We start from the raw sequence: 12,866 nt of genomic DNA on the forward strand, positions 1-12,866 counted from the left end.
ATGAACACATACATAATGTACATACACCCAGATCGATACAAATGTTAGTAATGTGCCAGGAATCGAACCAGCGACCATAGGAAATATAATAGTGTGGTAAACCGCCAGACCATCGAGACCGTGAATTTATTGTAGAATATCATGGACGCTGTATTTTTAATAGTTAATTATTTATGATTTTAAACTATTATTAATTATTATTTTTAATTATTATTTATTTTATATGTATTTTTTCTAATAATACTGTTAGTTAATGATTTAAATCTTACATACATATAGGTAAATAATATATGAACCCATTCGGTGTCGAGACCCTTGGTCCGTGGGGTCCTAGCGCTATAAGACTTTTCAAAGAAATAACGAAAAGGTTAGTCGACATTGCAGAAGACCGAAGAGCTGGCAGCTACCTTGGACAAAGAATGAGTCTAGCTATTCAAAGAGGGAACGCTGCCAGTATCTTCGGAACGTTGCCTAAAGGGACCCCTTTTAATAATATATTTTAGTTATTATATTATATTTTTTAAGCTTTTTAATTTTAGGTGTGAACTTGTTATGTATTGTAAATATACTATTTGTTATTATTTTGTATTATTATTTTCCTGTCATATCCCACTAAATACATATGTATGAAAAAATTACCACCTAGAATAGAATAGAATAGAAAATCATTTAATCAAAAAAACTTAATTTAAGCACTTTTGAATAGTCAACATTTTTTTTTTAAATCTACCGCTTATTCGGAAAGCTTTCTCATCACAAGAAGAATAAGTAAGGAACTTGTGTGTTGCTCTTTTAAATAATCCTTGTAAGTTCACATTTTACAAGTCGAAACGTGTATACAAACTACCTACCAGCACTGATTTATAAACACAATAGGATTAAATGAATCGTAGTGATAAGAGCAGACCAGTCCCTACAAGCAGCACTCGTTCATGAGTATGACGGATGAGCCAGCCATCACTGCGCTCGACCATATTTTAGGGAACCCAATGACCCGGCCCACCACGCCGCCACATGTCTGGACATTTTAGTGAGCATGACTACTCATTCCACTCGACCACGTCACAGCTACAAAAATTACTATATGGTTGTTACAGTATTCGCACTTTACATGAGGATGCATGCGGAAATCAATACAAAAGCAGCATGAAAAACAAATTATAACGTTGTCCGCAAATAAACTTATTCTTGCTAGATATTGCTATCATCTACAAATTTATCTATCGTAAGTTAATTATAATATAAGTGTATCAATTCGGTAGAACCGATGTCACTTTTGGGAGACCCAGGTTATGTAAGACGATCACACACGCCAGTCTTTGTGAAAAAATATAGACCAAGCACTACTTACATATAGCCGGATCGTCGTATATTCCGCTGGAAGAGCCGGGGATCGATTCTTCCTTGTTGCGTTTTGCTCTTCGGGTTTCCACTTCGGATCTGCTGTCCACTTCAGGTTTCACAACTTGAAACATGATGATGGTTCATAGGGTTCTTTGGCTTTGGATTTTATAACACTTAGCTACGTTGCTCGCATCGAATCCATAGACAAGACTTCTGATCACGAAAATTGTCACGTGATCAGCTGATTGCTGTTACGATTGGCTATAGTACAACCAGTCAAGAAACTGGTCAGTGATTGGTCATTTCAATTCACTTAGACTGCATGTGTGAAACGTATATATAAATTAATAAAAATGTTGACGAAACAATAAGTTTAGGCAAGCTTCCCTTACTTATTTTATTATTTAATTGGAAACTGGTGTAAAGTTTGAGATTATATCTGAAATCAAAAGAACATCTTTAGGTGTTATAGGGTAATTTTTTTTATTGGGAGTTTTGGGCTATTGTCAGGTGCTAAAACCTGTAGCACTGCGACCTACATAGATCTATTGTGCTCGCTCTTTTTCAGAGTTCGCTACCTAGACCCGTCAGGGACAAGAATTGAAGGATATTCTTAGGAGCGATGGTTTTTATCTGCTCAGGATAGAGTGTATACTGTTGTTGTGTTACCAATAATAGGCACTGAGAATCAATAATGCAGACTGACCATGTCACCAAACCTGCACAATCTTCGTTCCGTTCCCGGGAACTTACGGCGGAATTACCACACAGCACCGCTTTTCGTGAAGTCGCTATGTTACACATATAGTCACTGAATCACTGGCAAGAAATGCCCGGATTGACACATTCAAAAGCCCTAATATCGGGCTACTCGAACAAATACTCCAATAGACTGTTGCTATTGAGTAAAAACAACATATGCATGATGACTAGGGCCCTCACAGGACACTGCAAGTTGAACAAGCATATGGCTAAACTAGGCCTATGCAAGACAAAGATTTGCAGATTCTGCCAAACTGAAGAGGAAACGCCACTACAGATCCTATGTGGTTGTAGCCCACTCATGCATAAACGAAATATCTCCTTTGGAAAGTTTACACTCTTTCCCGAGGAGATGAAAACCATCGCTCCTAAGAATATCCTTCAATTCTTGTCCCTGACGGGTCTAGGTAGCGAACTTTGAAAAGGGCGAGCACAATAGATATATGTAGGTCGCAGTGCTACAGGTGCTACAAACATCTGACAATAGCCCAAACAACAAATTAAAAAAAAAAAAATACATATATAGTCTTTCCTTGCTTTTTTGTATTTTATTTGCAAATTACAACAGAAGTATTTTAATATTGAATTAGTTATTTGATGAGACCTTGTGAAAATGGCGGCAATGCGATCAAGTGACCGGCTTTTTTTTTTAAGTGCATGGCTATAGATTCCCTGTATGAGGCAAAGACCAGCACGAACAACTGTTATGTCATCAAAAACATAAATGTGAAATGATAGCCGAATTCAATATTATGATATATGCCTTGATTGTTAACTTCTACGACAAAAGAGGTGAGATCTAAATGGGTGCCAAGTTCAATGGTCTGTCCTGAAATGTATTTATAACAATACAAAAATCATTTCTTCTTATAACTTAGGATACTATATTGTAGCCTAAGGTCTGACTTGGCTAAGAAGACAGGTATTATTGTAGAAAACAATACCATTAATTAAATTTACAATTGGTAAGTGAAATATAAAATAAAACACATCTTTATTAATACATTTTATTATTATTTTATTGTTACATTCAGAATGCAGATTCAGTCAAGTAGAACTTCTCTGTATAAATAAATCTTGTTCAATTACTATATTTAGACTTTCTGTGTGTGTACATACAGTATGGTATATGTAGTTTAATCATCATAAACTATTTAAAGAAAACATATTAGATATACAAAGAAGAGAAGGGAAGAGGGACATATGACCAAAAAAGTCCTGCATCTTAATACCGGCCCAAAGAGACGAGGAAGACCCCTTTTAACTTGGCAGTCCGTTATCATGAACGACCTGAAGAACACGGAAGTAACCGACTCGACGACCCGGGACAGATGTACCTGGCGAAGAAAGACTAGGAGAGCCGACCCCAAATGAAATGGGAAATGGCTAGGCAGAGAGAGAGAGAGAGATATTAGATATACAAAGCTTATATTTCTCAAAAGTTACTTACAACAATAAATAATGTACTTAAATATATTTAAAATCACCACAACACTTAGACAGTCATATGTTTTAATTATATATTTATCCATGTAGTTGATCTGTAATATAAACACTTTTTAGATTAGTAATACTGACATGGATATTATAATCGTGGATGCCAGTTATGGTGGAGCTACGCATGACTCTTTCATTTAGGCAAACCTTCCATTAAGGCGACATCTAGAGGACTTAAGTACGAATGAATCCATATGGTTGCTTGGTAAGAATGATTTTATTATGAATACTATTATCATTACATCTAAGCTCTGAACTTCAACAATATAGACATAAAGTTATCAACAATGCTTTTGAGCACGGAATGTAATTGAACGGACAATTGGGCTTCTGATGGCCAGATTTAGATGCCTACTTATACATAGGGTACTTCATTATACACCTGATGTAGCAGATGATTATAAATGCTCGACAAGCATTTATAATGCACCTGATGTATTATAAATGCTTGTATCATTTTATATAACATAATTACAATAATTAATATAATATATATAATGTCATTCTTTTTCAGGTGACTCTGGATGTGCTTTACGAAAGTACATGATGACTCCAATCACCAATACTCTACCGGGATCACCAACACATTCTACTGCCTCACATATGAGAGCACGGAATATAAACGAAAGGACAATTGGGCTTCTGATGGCCAGATTTAGATGCCTACTTATAGATAGGGTACTTCATTATACACCTGATGTAGTATCATTTTATATAACATAATTACAATAATTAATATAATATATATAATGTCATTCTTTTTCAGGTAACTCTGGATATGCTTTACGAAAGTACATGATGACTCCAATAAACAATACTCTACCGGGATCACCAACACATTCTACTGCCTCACATATGAGAGCACGGAATGTAAACGAATGTGGCTTCTGATGGCCAGATTTAGATGCCTACTTATACATAGGGTACTTCATTATACACCTGATGTAGCAGATGATTATAAATGCTCGACAAGCATTTATAATGCACCTGATGTATTATAAATGATTGTATCATTTTATATATGAGATTGGATCGTGCAACACCACGGCCGGCTGTCAAAACAAACAGCTGATACATTTTTTATATTTTAATTTAATTTTACTAATAAATAATCGTGTATTTTAATAAAATTTAATATAATTAGTGATAATTAATAAGTACCAGTGTTTGTTAAAGACTTCATCAAGATTTAATTTGTGAAATTCTTGCCCGTTTGTCATCTTGTCAAACGGGGTCAACGGCAGCAAAATTCGAAAAACTTTGGATAAACCGGGGAAGTATTGTTTTTATTTATATGTTTACCTTTGATTGAGTAATCTATTTAATCAATAAATTACCTCTTAATATAAATACTTTCTTGCTAATCTAAATAATTAGATTGTCATCAATTCATCACATGCTATAGATCTTTTGTTATATACAAATTCCTTGAATTTTGTTTTATTTATAGGAAAATAAGTATCTAGATTTACCTATTTTTTTTACTCCTTTTATTCCTAAAGGAATATTAGAAGTAAATATTGGAAATATTTAACAATAATTGCGACATACAAAATACACTCCGAACTACCTACATAATAGTACTAACGATTCGTTTATTTTGTCTTTACTGTAGTCCCTGACAATTTCTAGTATATTTTCTTAATTAATAATTAATACACAAATATAAAATAGTACACAACTACAAAATTGCTTTATAAATTATTAAATTGTCAGGTAATCTTTATATTTTAACTCCCTAATCAGCCTTACTAAATTGTATATTTTCAATACTCATCTGTTTTATCCTTACTATGTTTCCAGTAAAAATGGTCACTCGCAGTAAGGACTTGGATGTGAAATTGAAGAAGGCTTTACAGGAGTTAAAAGACAAGAAGGAACTATGTGACAAATTAATTCAGGAACGGGATGAGGGAGAGGTAGAAATATCAAATATAGTACATAAAAATACTATATTGAAGAAAAACTTGGCTGAATTAGACTGTAAATTTCAAAATTTACAAAAAGAACGGGATCAACTGCAGTTTCTTGTCGACTCCTTTGACCAGTGCCGGAATGCTCATGACTGTGCACTCAACCGCATCCATGAATTAGAATATGAATTGTCCGAAGCATATAATAAAATTAACACATTGACCACAAAAATGGGAGACCGAGAAGCAGAAAAGACTATGACATTATATGCCGAGTTGATCGAACAAAGTGTATGTGATGAGCCTGACCCTGTCCACTCTATCTCCGACACACAGAAGCCTTTTGTACAACAGAAGCGAGTAAAGTACCCTCTAACTAATTACAATAGTAAGAACTATAGAAAAATAAGCAGACAAATTAAAAGATTAAGAAAATCTTTCAAAATTAATCAAATTGCCTTATCAAAATTAGTAAAAGAAAAAGAATTTAATTTTGAAAAACAATTAGAATATTATGAAAATCAGTTCTGGACCCATAAATTACAGTTTGATACAAATACTACAAGGTTATTATTGCATATAAAAGAACTGGAAACATCATTGGATGCTATTAGTGACAAGTACTCACATGCTCAGTTTCAAATATCAAAACATAATGTTGTGATGAAGGAATTGCTTGAATTTAACTCAAGAAGTGAAAGTGGAACATCAGAACAACTGTCACAGCAACATGCAGACTGCAACACTATGTCGGGCAATTACACATCACGTACATCAACATCCATTGTCACTCCGGAACAAACAAATATACTACCCAATGTTGTTAGTAGTCACCACACATGTAAGAATAACACTGTAATATATTCAGATAGTATAGGAATAAATCTAGGATCGCTCATGAATAACTGTTTGAGCGAACATATCCAAAACAATTGTATGCCGAATGCCCCATTTAGTTATATAGTTGATAAAATGTTAAAAAATCAAAATAGTTATACTGAATACACAACTATTGTGTTATTCATTGGAAATAGTTTAGGTATCACTCAAAATGATTTGATGAACTTATTTGAATCTGTCTTAAATATGAAAATTAAAAAATTTGTAATATGTACATTTCCATACTCAAAATCATTATCAAAGAATAGAAATAATTATATCTTTAAACTTAACACTCATATATATAACATGAGCTGTTATAATGACAACATTCATTGTTTTGATACAAATAAATTTGTAAAAAAATTTACATTGACTAAAAATACTTTGTATTTGTCATATTTTGATAAAAGACATATAGCTACTTTGTTAGCTTATAATATACATAATCCTGTTATAAGTAGTATAACGGGTACTTATCCTGACTGCACAGTTTTTAGTAGTTTTACTAATGTTTCTGTGCAAGAATCTTTAAACTTAAGTTACAGACAAAGAGAAAGCCATCACAACTAAATTTAGTACATCAAAATATTCAAGGCTTTCTTGGCAAAGAATTAGAGATAGAATTATTTATAAGTAAATTTAATATTGACATTGTATGCCTCACAGAACATTGGTTAAAACAGTCCAATATGATATTTCAGTTACCAAATTATGAAATATTGAGTACATTTACTCGGCAAATTTCAATTAGAGGTGGTTCAATTATTTTATTAAAAAATAACATTAAAGGGAAAGAACGTAAAGATATTGTAGCACTTTCAAATGAATGCATTATAGAATTATCATGTGCAGAACTAGAGAAACACATAATTATATGTGTGTATAGGCCTCCTAACTCAGACTATGAAAAATTTGAGTCTACCATGGAAGATGTACTGAAGTTAGCATTCAAAAGTAACAAATTTATTTTGGTATGTGGGGATTTCAATATAGATCTTCTTGTTGATAGTCCTATAAGTAATAAAATTAGAAACCTTTTTAAAAGTTTTGATCTTGATCATATTTCCTTTGAACCTACAAGGATTACGTCCACTACAGCAACATGTATTGATAATATATATTGTAATTTTAGTATTTTAAATAAATCTATAATAAATACATTGCCGTCAGACCATTGCGGACAAATAGCAACATTCGCATGTAATGAAAAAAACGAGATTATATATAAGTTCTACAGACCAACAACAGCATTTAAATTACAGAAATTTAAAATCAAATTAAATGAAAGTTTACAGTTTTTAAAATTTGACAATATTGATCCAAATATATCATATAGTCGTTTTTTCGATATAATAAAAAATCATTTTGATAAAAATTTTACAGTAAAGAAATTTAAAGTCCATAATTCTAAGTATGCTGAATGGTCAACGTTAGGTATTTATATAAGTAGGAAAAATATGTATCAACTTGTAGAGAAAAGTCCTTAGAACTCATTGGATCATATCTGTGCGATAGAATTCAAGTAGTAGACATTAAAGGAAGCAAATCTAAGGGGTCATATATAAAAATGGGTGTACCCCAGGGTTCTGTCCTCGGCCCATTTCTTTTTCTTGTTTACATAAACGACTTACCATACCAGTTTCAAAATATACTTGACATTGTATTGTTTGCTGATGACACATCACTTATTTTCAAAGTGAAAAGAAATAATAAGGATTTTAGTAATATAAATAATGCTCTTGAAGATATTCTTAACTGGTTTACATCAAATAATCTAGCGCTTAATTCAATGAAAACAAAATGTGTTAAATTCTCTTTACCAAATGTAAAACAAGTAATGACAAATGTTAGTTTGAATGATCATGTTTTGGACTTTGTTGATGAGACTTCTTTTCTTGGTATTGTAATAGATAATAAATTGCAGTGGGGACCACATATATTCACACTGGCCAAAAGACTTAGCTCGGCTGCTTTTGCTATCAGAAAAATTAGACAATTAACTGATACTGCAACAGCGAAGCTAGTGTATTTTAGTTACTTCCATAGTATAATGTCGTATGGTATTATATTGTGGGGCAGGGCGGCTGATGTAGAATCAATTTTTATATTACAAAAAAGAGCAGTTCGTTCAATATATAATTTACCGTGTCGCGAATCCCTTAGAGAACGCTTTAAAGAAACAGGTATCCTTACTGTTCCCTCTCAATATATATATGAAAATATAATGTACGTACGTAAAAACTTAAATTTATTTACAAAGCATAGTCACTTACACGGTTTTAATACAAGGAATAAAAATAAATTAAATATGCCTAGTTTTCGTCTCAAAAAAGTAAGTACATCTTTCATGGGACATTGTATACGTTTTTATAATAAATTGCCCGATAATGTTTTGAATTTAAATGAAGGGAAATTTAAGAAACATGTAAAAAATACACTTTGCGCTAAAGCTTATTATAAAATAAACGACTACTTGAATGACTACAATGCGTGGACTTAATTACTTACTTATTTTAACTTTGAACTTAATTATTTTAACATTTGTTATGAGGTATATAACTTTCTCATTGACATAGATAATGTAATAAACACTAAAGAAACTTATCCTAAATTTAGTAATGACATATTGTAATTTAAATATTGTAATGGGTGAAAACTGTGATTGGTACAGTTTATGCTGTAAATAATATAAATGACGTAGTGGAGTAACTTGAAACAGTCATGCTCGCTATAAAGTTCAAACTTGTGGCGGCGTGGTGGGCCGGGTCGATGTGCTCCCTCTAATATGGTTGAGTGCAATGATGGCTGGCTCATCCGTCATACTCGTGTACGGGTGCTGCTTGTGGGGACTGGTCTGTTCTGGTTGCGAACACTGATTAGATTTTTTGATTTTTTTGATTTTTTTTTTTATATAGCATATGCTGGTGGTCACTCTATTCTCCCAAATTTGAATTTAAATGAAATAGTATTATTATAAATATGTACAACATTAAAAAAAAAAAAAAAAAAACGAGCTGAGTTTCTTGTCAGTTCTTCTCATCTCGAAATCATTCCGAACTGACGGTAGATTTGACATATCATAAGAGTCTGTAATAGACCTACATGAATAAAGATATTTTGAATTTTGAATTTTGAATAACATAATTACAATAATTGAAAGTACATGATGACTCCAATCACCAATACTCTACCGGGATCACCTATCATTACATCTGAGCTCTAAACTTCAACAATATAGACATGAAGTTATCAACAGTGCTTTGTTTTTTTTTATGAACGTTTGTAAATAAATAATTTATATAATATATATAATGTCATTCTTTTTCAGGTGACTCTGGATATGCTTTACGAAAGTACATGATGACTCCAATCACCAATACTCTACCGGGATCACCAACACATTATACTGCCTCACATATGAGAGCACGGAATGTAAACGAAAGGACAATTGGGCTTCTGATGGCCAGATTTAGATGCCTACTTATACATAGGGTACTTCATTATACACCTGATGTAGCAGATGATTACAAATGCTCGACAAGCATTTATAATGCACCTGGTGTATTATAAATGATTGTATCATTTTATATAACATAACTACAATAATTAATATAATATATATATTGTCATTCTTTTTCAGGTGACTCTGGACATGCTTTACGAAAGTACATGATGACTCCAATCACCAATACTCTACCGGGATCACTAACACATTATACTGCCTCACATATGAGAGCACGGAATGTAAACGAAAGGACAATTGGGCGTCTGAAGGCCAGATTTAGATGCCTACTTATACATAGGGTACTTCATTATACACCTGATGTAGCAGATGATTATAAATGCTCGACAAGCATTTATAATGCACCTGATGTATTATAAATGATTGTATCAGTTTATATAACATAATTACAATAATTGAAAGTACATGATGACTCCAATCACCAATACTCTACCGGGATCACTTATAATATAGTGTAAGATTTATATAATTGTATATGCATATTGATAAATCTAATCCTCCAAATAAAGATAATTGTATATGTTCTATCATTACATCTAAGCTCTAAACTTCAACAATATAGACATGAAGTTATCAACTTGTGCTTTGTTTTTTTTTATAGACTTTTGTAAATAAATAATTAATATTAGGTGTCTCTGGATATGCTTTACGAAAGTACATAATGACTCCAATCATCAATACTCTACCGGGATCACCAACACATTATACTGCCTCACATATGAGAGTACGGAATGTAATTGAAAGGACAATTGGGCTTTTGATGGGCAGATTTAGATGCCTACTTGTACATAGGGTACTTCATTATACACCTGATGGAGCAGATGATTATAAATGCTCGACAAGCATTTATAAGGGACCTGATGTATTATAAATGCTTGTATCATTTTATATAACATAATTACAATAATTGAAAGTACATGATGACTCCAATCACCAATACTCTACCGGGATCACCTATCATTACATCTGAGCTCTAAACTTCAACAATATAGACATGAAATTATCAACAGTGCTTTGTTTTTTTTTATGAACGTTTGTAAATAAATAATTAATATAGTATATATAATGTCATTCTTTTTCAGGTGACTCTGTATATGCTTTACGAAAGTACATGATGACTCCAATCACCAATGCTCTACCGGGATCACCAACACATTATACTGCCTCACATATGAGAGCACGGATCGTAAACGAAAGGACAATTGGGCTTCTGATGGCCAGATTTAGATGCCTACTTATACATAGGGTACTTCATTATACACCTGATGTAGCAGATGATTATAAATGCTCGACAAGCATTTATAATGCACCTGGTGTAATATAAATGATTGTATCATTTTATATAACATAATTACAATAATTAATATAATATATATATTGTCATTCTTTTTCAGGTGACTCTGGACATGCTTTACGAAAGTACATGATGACTCCAATCACCAATACTCTACCGGGATCACTAACACATTATACTGCCTCATATATGAGAGCACGGAATGTAATTGAAAGGACAATTGGGCGTCTGAAGGCCAGATTTAGATGCCTACTTATACATAGGGTACTTCATTATACACCTGATGTAGCAGATGATTATAAATGCTCGACAAGCATTTATAATGCACCTGATGTATTATAAATGATTGTATCATTTTATATAACATAATTACAATAATTGAAAGTACATGATGACTCCAATCACCAATACTCTACCGGGATCACCTATCATTACATCTGAGCTCTAAACTTCAACAATATAGACATGAAGTTATCAACAGTGCTTTGTTTCTTTTTTTATAAACTTTTGTAAATAAATAATTAATATAATATATAAAATGTCATTCTTTTTTAGGTGACTCTGGATGTGCTTTACGAAAGTACATGATGACTCCAATCACCAATACTCTACCGGGATCTCCAACACATTATACTGCCTCACATATGAGAGCACGGAATGTAAACGAAAGGACAATTGGGCTTCTGATGGCCAGATTTAGATGCCTACTTATACATAGGGTACTTCATTAAACACCTGATATAGCAAATGATTATAAATGCTCGACAGGCATTTATAATGCATCTGATGTATTATAAATGTTTGACAAGCATTTATAATGCACCTGATGTATTGTAAATGCTTGATAAGCATTTATAATGCACCTGATGTATTATAAATGCTTGTATCATTTTATATAACATCAGCATTAAGTCAGATATCCCAATACCACCTCTACATGAAGAAGAAGCTGCATTAGAGGTTGCAATGCAACTGAGTGAGGATAGTAATACTCACAATCTATGTATAAGTACTAATAGAGACTTAAATGAAGGTCTAGCTGCTAAACGAGCTCTCGTTGTTCGGTTGTGGAATTATCGCAATTCTACAAATTAAAGCATATTTACAATATTGTCAATAGGTCCATAGTTTATTTTGTTTTTATAATATACATATACATTATTTGTTTGTCTTTTATTGATAATTATAGTTAAAGGGACATGGTATTTTTTATATCCAAGCTGTTACTTAGCTCCGTCCATGTGGAACAATTTGTTTTTTATTAAAATATCTGAAATAAAAGTAACCTAAATTATAACATTACCTATATGTGAGTAAAAATACGGTCAAAATCGGTCCACCTGTTTCAAATATTACCTTATATACTACATATGCATTTAGTGAAAAGCTGTTTGTTGTGGTTTACACAACAAACAGTCAGACACTTTGTATAGTGTATCTATGTGTCAGATTTTTCCAGGATACCTAATAAATTAAATAAATTACGATTCAGTTTTTGCACCATTTTAATCTATACATATAAATAAAATTGGAGTGTCTGTTTGTAATATTGAAATAACCGTTTTTTACTATATGCATATGAATATAAATACGGTACATACACTAAAAAACCACTTTTACTATTTTTGTCTGTCTGTCTGTCTGGCTGTCG

The 12,866-nt window shown here is 32.4% G+C and overlaps 1 pseudogene; it reads left to right on the plus strand.

Moving 5' to 3' along the window:
• The first annotated feature begins 2,703 nt into the window (after positions 1-2,703).
• On the plus strand, positions 2,704-12,310 carry LOC131851900 (putative nuclease HARBI1; annotated as a pseudogene).
• Positions 12,311-12,866: the final 556 nt, after the last annotated feature.

Source organism: Achroia grisella, unplaced genomic scaffold (assembly GCF_030625045.1).
Source record: "Achroia grisella isolate CSIRO2021 unplaced genomic scaffold, CSIRO_AGI_Agris_v1 utg809, whole genome shotgun sequence".
NCBI lineage: Eukaryota > Metazoa > Arthropoda > Insecta > Lepidoptera > Pyralidae > Achroia > Achroia grisella.